The following is a 14459-nucleotide window of genomic DNA, read 5'->3' on the forward strand; positions in this document are numbered from 1 at the left end:
TTGGATTGATCTCTATTATTTAATTGATAAAACCTTTAAATTTAATAGATGAAAAAGTAGCATTCTCAGAAGTTTTTATCAATCGTGAATACTTTTTTTATAATTGATTACTATAATTCTATTATAATACACGTAGTTATAGACCATCTATGACACAAGGCCGTGGTGGTAAATGTATACACGCTTATAAAAGTGTCACTGTGCGGTATTCTAATTGGGAAAAGGTCCGTGCTTTTATTTGTGTTTTGTTATCTATTATACCGTAATTAAATGTCAAATGATTTTATTGTACGTTATATTATGTAACTTTTGTTATTGCAATGACCGAGATTTAAAAGGGGATGCAGTCTTAAACAACCTAATTAAAACTTGCAACATATTCATGTGCATGTCCATAGTCAGGAAGCTAATCAGTGATTGTTCCCAAGTCATATCTTAGGTTTTTAGTCATTTTGATAATCGGAGATTGAAGACCAGTGGCGGATCCAAAAAGGGGGGGGGGGGGGGGGGGGTCCGGGGGTTGGAGCTCCCTTTTTTTGACGATCAATGTATTTGAATGGAGACATATATTTGGAACCCCCTTTTGAAAAAGGCTGGATCCGCCCCTGAAGACAGATATCTTCATTACTTAACTCACTACTTTTCTATACTCGGGACGATTTCGAGCTAGACATATTGTACTGACACTTGTTTATAATTGTTGAATACTATTTATTGACCATAAGGTATATCGATGTGTTTTTGTGTCGTAGGTCATTGATGTATACCCTTCGTCTAATTTTATTCATATGTAAAGGGGAATGAAATAAAGGGAAGAAAAAAATAAAAGCAACAAGTCAACGCTCAGTTTGAATTATTAACTAAAATATGTAACAGAAAATAATAAAAGAGACGGTGGAAACCACTAGATAACAGACACCGAGCATTGAAGGGATAGTGTGAGTCGGCGTGAGCCATCAATCAAATACCTTGAGACAAGGTATAACAGCAAAATAAAAAAAACCCTGAACACTGTTAGAACTGTATGAAGAAATACTGAAACTGGTTTACAAATGCACTTTTAGTATAAAAATTAGGAGATGTTGTATGATTGCCAATGAGACAAACAACCACCAAGGTTCAAATAAAGTGGATGTAATCAATCATAGGCAATCGTACGACCTTCAGCAATGAGAAAAACCCATACCATATAGTCGGCTTTAAAAGGCCCAACATGAAAAATATGAAACAATTCAATTGAGAAAACTAACGGCTAAACGTATAACTAAACAATTTACGAAAAACAAATATGACAGACATGAGCCAACGATAACCACTGAACTACAGGCCCGACTTGTGAAAGGCACACATTGGACTTGGTGGTGCCAAACATGTTTGAAGGCGCCAACCTTCACCTAAATTGGGACAGTGGTGTAACAGTACAATATAAGAACAAACTATAAAAATCATTTGAAAAGGGCTTAACTCATCAGATCGATACAAAGCAGAAAAACATCTAACAAAAACACAGACCGGACGTGCCAGTGAATTTATACATGATCCCTCACAACAAAAGACACAAAGTTCAGACCTGAGAGTACTCGCAGTTACTGACAGCTAGTTAATAACAACTAATAAATAAATCATTTTAATTATGACTGAATTTTAGATATATGATTTAGGTCTATCGAAAAAAAAAATTAAAAGTCAAAAACAAGTAGAACACAATGAGTGCACTTTCTTAAACAATCGAATATTCCAACTGAAAGTAACTGAAGATGCATTGATGCGGTAAGCTAACCATGGAATCACCTGTGCCATTTACGTACAAAATGTATGTCATATTTGTCCCCAGTGAATTGTATCTAGGATAAATATATATAGCTGCTAGTATAAATGACAATATTTTTATATCAATAAATCTATCGACTGCTTTGTGAGCAAGTCATTGGTTTTGAAAGCTGTTTCTCTGTTTTATCTACTTAATTAATGATACATCTCTAATTAAGTTTCGATTAAATCGTGGACAATTATAATACGGCAGTTTATTGTGATTGCGGGTTTTACAGATTTTGAAGAATATAATGACTAAGTCTTGGTAATATTTCTATTTGTGAAAGGAGACATGCAGGCATATGTTAATTGAAGGGATATTTCCTGACATTTTATATAATGCCGGTTAATAGAAACTTGATAATCATCATTGTCTCGAGAAAAAAGTTATACTCAACGAAAAACGCTTCTTTGAATATTCTATATAATCAAGACCGACGACCTATAGCTATTTCCCCTCATGCCAATTTATCCGCGCGGGGGGGGGGGGGGGGGGGGTGGATGGATTAGCATGATTCCACTTCTCCCCTCAGCGTGATGGAGAGGGGAGCCAGGATCAGGCCTATTCCTCCTTTAGTAGCACAAGAAGCTCATCCCTCCCTTGTAGTGACTTCGGCGACGTCAGTTGGAAATAAATTATCCATTAAAAGACCATAGTAACCTTCTTTTAATTAGATTAGCGTTACCACACTATCATCGCATAATTATACATTCAATATCAGATAATTCATATATCTACATATTGAGAAGTAAACAGTACAGGTTCCAGTCCCACTCAGGGAGGAAGTAAAAAATCAGATTTACTCTAACATTGTTTGGTTGATTTTCTAGGCACTTTATAAATATTCTAACGCCTGGTATTTCTTTAATTTTAATTATAAAAAGAAATCCGATGGACACGGTATAATTTGCAGTTGTCACTACACATAGGCAGATATATATATTATATATATATATATATATATTAATTTACAGTGATTGTATGCTTCTAAAAATAAAATAGCATCCTGTAATTATACACAAGAGATGGGTAGGTGATCATTCGATATCCTGTACACTTAAAAGCACTTCGTATATTGTGTTAGGCGTCCTTGTTTAATTTCTAAGAGAATTTAAGGTAACACCTCCAGAAACGAAAACTGATTTTCATTAGCTATAGTTAGAGGAGGGGATAAGGCGTCTGCGCAATATAATGCTAGGCAGTGTTGTTGTAGAAGTGAGAACTAAAAAACACAGGTTCCAGCCCCGCTCGGGGAGGAAGTAAAGAATCAGATCTACTCTAACATTGCTTGGTTGATTTTCTAGGGACTTATTCTATATATATATATATACATGTAGGACTCTGAACTGCGATGGTCACGCAGAGGTGCGATGGTCACGCTGAAGTGCGATGGTCCGCGCTGAAGTGCGTTGGTTAACACGCTGAAGTGCGATGGTGACATTGTGACGCTAACTTGTTGATAGCTACGCTGAAGTGCGTTGATGGTTACACTGAAATGCGATGATGGTTACGCTGAAGTGCGATGGTCTTACTGTGACGTTGACGTTGATTTTTACGATGAAGTGCGATGGTGTATACTAGCTAAAATACAATAATTTGAAGTAAGAACCACATTAAATGTGGTGGTGTAGTGGTTAGCGTGCTAGCCTCGCATTTGGAATCTGGTCAGGTGAACCAAAGACTTTAAAACTTAAACTTTCTAATTCTCCGCCTAGCCTGCAGCAATGGAACCAGAGATGGCTCAGATTAAGTATAATGGATTCGAGTGGGAGGACATGTCTTTACATGGAGTGTTCAAGTGCGATATAAAAAACATTTAAGCGTGTCGGTCTATAGTTCTAAGCAGGATCCATCTCATTTTATGAAATGTAACGTGTTCCGCCAAAAACTTTAGAATGGATTTATCTCAGGAATAAAACAAAATTACATCATCTTGATATATAAAAAAACATTGCTGATAATTAATTTTATTAGTTAATTGTCCACATAAAATCATGTGAAGCATACTTGAAAAGAAGTCAAAATTACAAAAAAGTTATCGGCATACTTCCGAACACTGGTTAGCCCATCTGCAGACCAGGTTCCATCGTTCAGCCGCTTTGCTCCCCCACAATTTGTTGCCTGGCTTGGTTTTAGATATGTTTATAACCTCCACCTACACTGCTCAAACACTGTTCGGGACTTGAATCGTTCGTTACTTTCTTTTTCCTTTCCTTTCCTTTCCTTTGTTAGCATGAAACCTTCATTTACAAAATCTTATTCGCCTGCCTGCGAATTTCTGTTGTATTTAAAGTAACGTTGTATTTAAAAACGTCACAATATTTAAGCGTCATGCCAAACCATCGCACTTCAGCGAAAGGACCATCGCACTTCAGCGTGACCATCGAACTTCAGCGTCCCCATCGCACCTCCGAGTCCTACATATATATAAAGCATAGTCTGATGTGATGATCACATCCATTCTCCTCAGTGAACCCTAGATATGTGTTACGTGTCCTACTGTAGTAGGTCGCCTATTGGCCCAATGGTCAAACCCATATTCTAGTTGAAGAGTACATAAAGAATTTAGGCAGATGGTAACAGTTGTTGTAGGAATGCTTGAAACATATGATAGTTAATAACCTCTCACTTGTTTATCAAATTTGATGACATTTGAAATATATTCAGCTCTACTTGTTTGTTTTAACATATATAAACATAGCCGGTTATGCAGGCTTGAAAAAACCTTCTAGATCAGTCAACGGAATGATTCTTCCTGTTTTCATTTTTCAATGTTGACATTCTTTTTTTTTAATAACTGAACACGCTTAGCACATGCATAACCCATATCTCCATCTAAAGGTCAAATTAAAGGTTGCATGAAGACTGATTCAAATGAGGTTATATTACTGACTTGCAAGCCGATAATACATCACCAATGATTTTGAGCATGTTATGACAAAATTGAAACAAACTGACTGCTAATAGTTACATATTATTTCAATATTTCGCTTTGGTGAATGTTTGAAACAAACAAAATTTATATTTCAATTTGTATCTAAATCGTAGCTAATGTCCTTTTAACAAAAAGACATATGAAATTATGTTCAAGGGGTATACAATGAACTGTAAAAATGAAATTGTATATTATATTGATCCCACATTGACTAAATGTAACACTGCATATCAAATAACATACGATTTAAGTTAAGTCATTATTTATAGCCTTCTCACATTGACTTCAACAACGATACTTGTGTTTGTTCAAAACTTCAAAGTTTGTTTTTATCATGTTACACAATTATAAAGAACAGAAATTTGCCGCAGAAAAAAGAAAAGCGTGAAAGATGTATTGCAATTGTAAGAGTTAAATGCAAATTTAATTTATTCGAAAAAGTTAATAACCGTTCATCTTAAACTTTGGCTACATATACCGGATTTATGTATTTTTTAAATAAATAATTTATATCACAATCATTGACTAAATGTAACATTGCATATCAAATAACATACGATTTACGTTAAGTCATTAATTATAGCCTTCTCACATTGACTTCAACAACGATACTTTTGTTTGTTGAAAACTTCAAAGTTTGTTTTTATCATGTTACACAATTATAAAGTTCAGAAATATGCCGCAGAAAAAAGAAAAGCGTAAAAGATGTATTGCAATTGTAAGAGTTAAATGCAAATTTAATTTATTCGAAAAAGTTAATGACCGTTCATCTTAAACTTTGGCTACATATACCGGATTTACGTATTTTTTAAATAAATAATTTATATCACAAAATTTGTAAAGTGTCTCCATTAAATTACTGATTAATGCATGGAAGTGTACATGCATGTAACCGAGGATGGATTAAAAGTGAATACAAACTGACTGACTTGGTAGCGTGGTATCATTATTATAATGACTGGTAAGTTAAATTGTTTCACTATATTTACAAAAATATATATAAGATGTAAGTACGAAAGGCCGGTAGGGTCGACATTCAGCTGTTAAACACATCATTTTTATAGAAGTTTTATCTATCACGACAAATAGCTTTTTTTCTTCTAATGTATCGAATTCTTTAATATTTAAGGACAGTTTTAACTCACAACATAGGTAGATCGGGAACAAGATGTGAATGATCTCAACCTTAAGGTTACATGTACGACTGACTGATTTTGGCGTTAATCGAAGGAGATCTCAATTAAACTAGTACCCGACCGTTACTTGACAAGTTTGACAATACTCCGTATATTCCGAAGGCATACTGAATATTTTACGGAGGGAACCAACCTATATCTTAGTAGAGTTAGAAAATGGGTGTCGATCAATTTTTGCGGCAGTTATACTCTTAATATAAAATACTTGAAAAAACTGTTTTGTTAGTGCACTCACGCCTTTTTTTCTTGGCGGACCTTGACAAAATTTCTATGAATAGGTTCTCTAAGTATACATTTTTAAATGTATACTTAGAGAGCCGATCCGTTGAAATTTTGATAACTTTGGCTGCATATACCGGATTTCCGTATTTAAAAAAATTTATCGAAAACTGCTTCATAGTCTTGAAGTATGGTTACCTGGGGGTGAGTTGGGGCAATTGGCTTTACGAAAAATCTGCATTATGTTAAAAACTTTGTTTATTAATTTTATATCCTTGTTGAAATATAAAGATAAAGAAATAAAACTTGGACATCAGACTATTACAATGTATGTAAAATGGCCACTCACAATCAAGAATTCACCATGGTTTAAAAAAAATCGAACGTTGTAAAAAACTAACTAGGAACATGCATTGTATATAGTCTTGCATATTATTTTGTACCCCCTTTTACATGTATTACAATAGTGTTAGTCCCTTATATATACCGTTTTTTTAATTCAATTGACATTCAAAATATAAGTTACATTTTAATATGAGTTACATTTTAAAATCTACATCTGAATGTTTTAAAAAGTTTATACTTTATTGTAACAGGTCGATATTAAAATCATCATGTAGCCTATATTAAGGAAATTTATTCATGATATGTGACAGTTAAGATGTATCTGTCTTATGGACCATACCCACTGTAGAATAAACGGGTTTAAATCTGTTTTATGTACATATTTATGTGTAAGCATGGACAGAAACTGTAAGAAAAGACGATACTATGTACATGACGAAACAATTCGTCTATTTGAAACAAAAGATAAATAAAGGTCTTGTTTTATTCAGAACATAACAAAATTCTTATAACAACTAGAAAATATCAAAACTACTATGATAGAATATAATATTTAAACTAAATGATAATTCTAGCTTCATTTGGATAACTCAAAACCTTAACGACAAACACCACTGTTCTTATAACTGCCATAGACTACTGACAGATACACATAGCAGGTCAGATGAACAAAAAGTACCTAATTCACATTGTAATGTATGCAAGTACATCTATTTTAACAAACAGTTGTTCTACAAAAATCAGTTAGTTTTCCCAACCATGGACATTTTTTAATCCAAAAAATTATATTAGTAAAATGACTGCTAGAGCATTCCTGGTGAAACAAATACATGTCAAAATAACTCCAACATGCTCTTATAGCTTTGTAAAATATTTAAACACAATTTCCCCTCCCCTTCTTATGTTTCGAGTAATGTGCCAGAGTATATTTTCATGCACATTGTTTATTTGTTATAAACTCCGTCTAAAATCTATTTTCCTAGTTAATAATAAAGACAGAAGAGACAAAAAGGATTTAGATAAAATATTCAACTTGCATTGTTGAATTTTTGTTTAACGCTGTCCTTTTATTATCTCACCTGGCCCAAAGGGCCAAGTGAGCTTTTCTTATCACTTGGCGTCCGTTGTCGTCCGTTAACTTTTACAAAAATCTTCTCCTCTGAAACTACTGGGGCAATTGGAACAAAATTTTGCCACAATCATCATTAGGGTATCTAGTTTGAAAAATGCAGTGGCGAATCCAGGGAGGGTGGATTCCGGGGGTTGGAACCCCACTTTTTTGACGATCAATGCTTTTGAATGGGGACATATGGTTGGAACCCCCTCTTTATCCTGGGTTGGACCCCCTTTTAAAAATGGCCCCTGAAATATGTCCGATGACCTCACCTGCCAACCAACATGGCCGACACGGTTAAAAATAGACCAAAGGGGTAAAATGCAGTATTTGGCTATTATCTTGAAAACCGTTAAAGATAAAGAAAATCTGACATGCAGAAATGTTTAGAATGATGAGATCTACCCAATGTCTGTTGACGTCAAAACTGTCAGACGATTTTTTTATAGGAGTTATAGCCCTTAAACGACGAATTATCTTAATACCAAAATAGATAGAAACTTTAAATAGCAAAAATGATCAGCAAGACAAGATAGATACAAATAAGTTAGTACGACCGAAATCGTTGGTCGACTCCTTATTGAAGTTATTGCCCTTTAGTGATGATTTTTACCAATTTTTCACTTTTGCCTATTATCTTGAAAACTATAATAGATAAAGAGAAACTTTAAAAGCAAAAATGATCAGCAAGAGAAGATTTACAAATAAATCATCATGGTTTAAATCTTCAGTTGACTCTTTATTGGAGTTATTGCCCTTTAATGATAATTTTTACCATTTTTGGGACGTTTTTTGCCTATTATCATGAAAACAATAACAGATAAATAGAAACTTCAAAATAGAAAAATGATCAGCAGGATAAGATCTACAAATACGTCAACATGGCTGAAATTGTCAGTTTATTCTTAATACTGTTATTCCCCTTTAATGATATTTTGTACAAAAAAGTGGCAATTGTTAAAGATGCAGGTGAGCGACAAAGGCTCTTTAGAGCCTCTTTTAGTTGAAAATATCGAACATTAAAATAATATCTATTGGGTGATTAAAACTGACATCTGTTAAATTAGTTTTAGATTTCTTTTAGCTTAGAACATTCGAAATGCAAAGTACGAGTCATGATGTAAATGTTATAATTTGCTCTTCCACTGACCCAACAAACACAATCATCATGTTTGTTAAATAGTTACTGTAGTCCAAACAGAATTACAAATTGACACCCTTTTAATGCAAACTTTTCTTTGCAAGTATTGCAAATAATTAAATCTGTTTGTGAATTGCTGAACACTTGGTGTATCTGAAAACTTGGTGTATATTGAGGACAAACACATACATTTCAGTCCGTCGGCACTGATTTCGCCGCACTGATAAAAAAAGTAATTGGAAATTGAATTATATACTCAATATATTATGTCTAACAAAATGGGTAATCACAGTTGATAAATAAACTTTTAATTCATTCTAAAATATCATATTAAATAACATCTTGAAAAGCAGTTATCTGTGATAATCTATAATAATTTATCTATTCACACTTAATATATCTTATTATTCTGAATCTTTGCCGAGTCTTTTTTCATATTTTATGCCTATTTTGCTTTTGTAACATATCATTGAAATATGACAACACGTGTGTCATGTTTTATTTTTTATTTTCATATTCATTCATCAGTTAATTTTGTTCAACTAATAACACATGCTTCACAATTCTTTTTTTTTTGTCCAATCAAAGTCAAACGTTCAGGTAAGACTATTATTCTAGAATTTTATTGTAAAGCAACGCTCAGACACATATAACATGAGGTAAATATACAATAATAAACATGATTTATAATACAATGGTAACATTTAAAAACAAAAACAAATAAAAATTCATACAAATCAATATACATATCACAATAAGTTAGTTAGCTTTCTAATAAAAGATGACACCTGTCTATATAAATTAACATTGCAATAAGATAACATAACAGATAATTTCTGCTTGCTTGGATGCTTTGTATAATAACTACAATATTCTATAACTTATAAAATTTCTAAATGTTGCTTATTTTCGTCGCGGTGCCAATTTTGATATTTTTCCGTTTTGTATGACAGTTATTTTAAAGTAGTTATCTACGACATAGTTTATTGTGGGAAATCATGCACTCTTGTAGTTTCATGTAAATTGAATATATTAATCAAAGATTAAAAGAGGTAGGGCCACTTTCCCCTGGATTTATTTTACTCACGGGGTCAAAATCAAGAACTAGTTAAAACAAACTGGAATTTAAATATTAGAGGGCCTAAAAATATCCTTAAACATTTAACAATAAATTTACACATATCAATCAAATCAAAATACAATTCATCGCTAATCATAGTTATTGAAGACAGGTTTTGATACAAGTTCAATATTGCAAATTTAACATGTTTTTTTGTCAACTTTTGTCTCGAATGACATTCTAAAAGGATAAATTAATTTGTATTTGAAAGAAAAAAAACCCAGCTTGACTACCAATTGAATCTTGGTTTTGGGTAAGATTGCCATTCTTTATCATTTTTGCGGTCACCGGTATTACTCAAAAGAGGTAGTACCAATTTGTTCTGTATTAGTTTGTCTCAGAAGGTCAAAATAAACAGTCGCATATCCTACTAGAATTTGATTATGAAAGGGTCTATATCATACACTTGAAACGATTTCCAACACATTTTGATTTGTCAAAATTGCTATCTTCAGGCAGTTGTGAGTTGGTCATCTGCTTAGAAGTAATCCATGCTATTGTTAAAACCTCAAAGTATACCCAGTGATCTGTGCTACTGTAGAATTTTGTTAAAGTTGCAAGACATTTTGAAAATGGTCCATTATTTGAAATAAATGCCTGTGAAATTGGCATACCTCTTTGCCAAAATCTACTAAAATTTTAGCTTCATCTTTAGGCAATTAAAATTTGTTACATGTTCAGAAATACGTCACAATATAGAACTTCAAAGAAATCACATGAAGCTGTTATACTGTGAATTTAAGTAAAGATTGAAAGACATTTTGTAAATGTCCATTCTATGAAACAAATTCAGGCTCATTGGCCCTACTTGTTATCACAAAATAAACTTTAATTTAAAGTATCATGTAATTTAAGATTGGAGCTATTTTGAAAACCTTAATGGACAAACATTACCATACAAACTATTTTTTAATATTATACACCTATTAGAGAGATGGATGCATGTAACTGTTATAAAACTTGCCACATGCAAAAGAAATAAACGGGCCTAAATGTAGGTGTAGATGTAGAACAAATAAAAAAAAACAATATCTCATCAAAAATGACAAAATGACGAAAGATATTTTCTTCTTCCCCGAATGGTCAACCGGCTCTGTTATTCAAAAAATCCAGAAATGTTAATACGTTAACAGATTATCGGATTTTCTGCGTATAGATATCGTTTATTATTCCACTGTTTAACCATATTGATAGTTTAATCAATATTTGATTGGTTGAGACTATCCCACGTGTCATTGAACAAATCTTCATATTCCATTCCGAGGATCATATTCCCCTCTGAAATGTCGGGATTACTTCGTGCGACGTTACGCGTGGTTAATGTACATAACGTTTTGAACTTCTTATTCTTCTTAAATATAGCGATAGCAAAAATCATTATCATGTTCAAATTATTTCAGACGATAAAACAAAAAGACTTATAATTAAATTTTGATCCTTACTGTTTATAAATGGGTATGTCGTGTTTAGTTTGACTTACAAAAACAAGCGGATAAGAAAGAAAAACTTATGCAAAATAATATTTAATGTATTGATAGTAAACAAAGCATAGGCAGTGGAATAAAACATTCATTTCCCTTTGCCTCGGGAGATATGAAGATTTGCTCACCCTCGAAAAATCATATTTCCCTCGGGCAGAGCCCTCGTGAAATATGAATATTCTTGGGTGAACAAATCTTCATATCTCCTTCCGGCACGGGAAATAAATGTATAATATCTACCGCTCGACATAGTGTGAAACTTTAAAGCTCGCTCAGATGTGCAGAAAATCAAATTACTTATACGTTTAGTAAAGATTTTGAGTTTTTGAAAATAGCCCTTGTGTGTGATAAATTCGGAAGATATTGGCCATTCCTCTTTCCATAGAAATTTCAAAAGGAAAGTACAATCTTCTTGTAGAAAGTTGTTCTCCATGGTTATATTATTAGACATAGTTGAGAAAATACATGTGGCCCTTTACTGGACAAATGATACAAACGTTAATATGGAGATATCTTTTTTTGCGCCAATATGTGGCTGTCTCATTGACGTATACACCACTTCATCTTTTACCCATAATGCAACGGATAACTTAACTACCATTGTATCTATATCTCTTCCACGAGTTGAATAATTTACTGTAAGTATATATAGGTACTTCATACCCTTTAAATTCTCCCTCGCCCTGCTCGTCCGAATTTAAAGTATTTCTACTCTAAATTCAATAGGCTTTAAACAAAACAAACACAGAAATAGGATTAGTTGCTCGCAGTAACATATTATCTTCTCTTGCGATACATTATTTTATTAAACTTTACAATACAGGTATCTTTGATACAACCAACATATAAAAATACATGTAATAAACATAGCAGCCACTGTATATATACTAATGTGACTAACTTGGTGACGATTCGACGTAACTGCGAGCACCTTCGATACTAATACATTTAAATGCCAAACTTTATATAGTACCATAAAACCCTACCCGTAGAAACCGCCAAAACTTTTCTCGTGCCTTGTACACGTAACATCAAATTTTATAAATAGTACATACTCTTGCAGAACTAGTTTCAGAACTAGTTACACTAGTTCCCATCTTTATATAATTAATACAAATACCAAACGGGAAAACCCAATTTCAAACGAAATGAAATATATAAATAATCAAACGTGAAATATTATCATAAAAGTGAAGTTTTAAAATAAGAAATATACAAATTTTTACTTAATCAATAACAAACATGTGATGCCAGATGTTGCTTAATGGAGCTATAAAATTTCATTCAAACATCGGGACTTTATTACTGAAACTAAAACATTCAATAATTCTCGTTTTCTACAAAATGTTTGAAATTAAATATGATGCCATTGGTTGAAGACATAAATATACAAGTCAGAAATACATTAATTGACACGAACCTTAAAGGTTCATAATCAATATTGTCGTAAAATTGCCTTGTAAAAGAAGTTTCCTGACCATACTAAATATAAAAAATACGAAATACATGAACACGCATAAAACACAGACTATGAATCTGTTAGATAATGAGACATAACTTCCTGTATCTGAAAAAAAAAATGTTAATTTCATTAGTAATTCAAAAGCATGAATATTACATGTCTCTCGATAACAGTATTTAAATGATTAATTTCTATACTCCTCACATTTCAATTCATTATTTTAACAACAACAAAATATATGTCAATGGGTAACAAAAGGTATGCAATATTTTTTGTTTTATGGAGAGAAAATCATAACTATATGGGAAAAAAAGAAATCAGTGTGATTCAAATAGAAAGTCTCTGTCACAGATATTCGTAGTTTTTGATTTTTTTCTAATAAATCATGTTTTGGTAGAGACTAATAGGTAGGTCGCTTAGTAGACGAGTGCATTTATTTACTGTTAGACATTTGTTTGGGGATTTAATTGCGTATTTATAGGAGTAAAAGAAATATCCTTTCCTTTCTAGGAAAGGATAAATACAAATAAGCCTGATGCTGCAATGTCTGCTTCAAATGCTAAAAAATATATACTGTCTCTAATTAATACTTTTATGTTACTTTATCTCGCCCTTCTGAGCTTCAAAGATACAACTAAGACTACATAATACTTGTATATATTGATAAAAGCAAGGATTCGACACAAAACGTTAGACAAACGTGATTGTTTGCATTATCTAAATAAATGAATTAAATAAGGCGTTCAACTGAAGCATCTTTTTTTAAAGTCAATCCTGTTTATTATTGATATGTGTATTTGCTCAACTGCGATGGTGTTTCGTAATATGTTAAAACACTTGACAGCTACATTTTGTATACTCCTAATTTTGATAGTTCTTCTTTAATTTAAAGGTACATTATTGACACTAACCCTTAAGAAGTAAGGATACCCAACAATAACACTAAAGAAGTAAGGATACCCAACAATAACACTAAAGAAGAAAGGATACCCAACAATAACACTAAAGAAGAAAGGATACCCAACAATAACACTAAAGAAGAAAGGATACACATCAATAACACTAAAGAAGTAAGGATACCCAACAATAACACTAAAGAAGTAAGGATACCCAACAATAACACTAAAGAAGTAAAGATACTAAAAAAATCAAACTAAAGAAGTAAGAATACCTGACAATAACACCAACTGAGTATAGATACCTAACAAAAAATCTAAATGAGTAAGGATACTTAACATTTACTCGAATGAATGAGGAAACCTAACAATAGCTCTACATTGTAACTGAGTAAGAATACCTGAAAAGGATTCTTACTAAGAAAGGATACCTACCTATAATTGTAACAAAGAAAAGGTTCCTAATAACAGTCCTAAGTAACGAATCCCAACAGTAGCCATAGTTAAACTAGTTAAACCCCATCACATGAGCATGTACCTGTACCCAGTCAGAAACTTCTATAGTTTTATATTGTGTGGGGTTTGTTTGTTGTTTTTTTTTGTCCTTCAGGGAAATTGATGTAAAAGGTATATGTTTGATTCTCTTTTAAATTTATTCATTAATATTATAAGCACAAATTTTCTAGACTCGGGACGATAACGATCTTGACAAACTAAATTAAATGAACACGTGTCTA

The 14459-nt window shown here is 32.5% G+C and overlaps 1 protein-coding gene across 9 annotated transcripts in view; it reads left to right on the plus strand.

Annotated features, from left to right (window-relative positions):
* The window catches only part of LOC127706470 (alpha-1,3-mannosyl-glycoprotein 4-beta-N-acetylglucosaminyltransferase C-like), an 82111-nt gene that overhangs the window by 33623 nt on the left and 34029 nt on the right, over positions 1-14459 (plus strand). For 2 of the 9 annotated variants that reach the window (XM_052211101.1, XM_052211102.1), the window contains exon 2: positions 13719-13896. The exons of 4 other annotated variants lie outside the window; for them this stretch is intronic. The gene's annotated coding sequence lies outside the window, so the exon portion shown is untranslated. 3 more of the 9 variants (XM_052211103.1, XM_052211109.1, XM_052211107.1) reach the window with 3 other exon arrangements.

Source organism: Mytilus californianus, unplaced genomic scaffold (assembly GCF_021869535.1).
Source record: "Mytilus californianus isolate M0D057914Y unplaced genomic scaffold, xbMytCali1.0.p SCAF_6, whole genome shotgun sequence".
NCBI classification, from domain to species: Eukaryota; Metazoa; Mollusca; class Bivalvia; order Mytilida; family Mytilidae; genus Mytilus; species Mytilus californianus.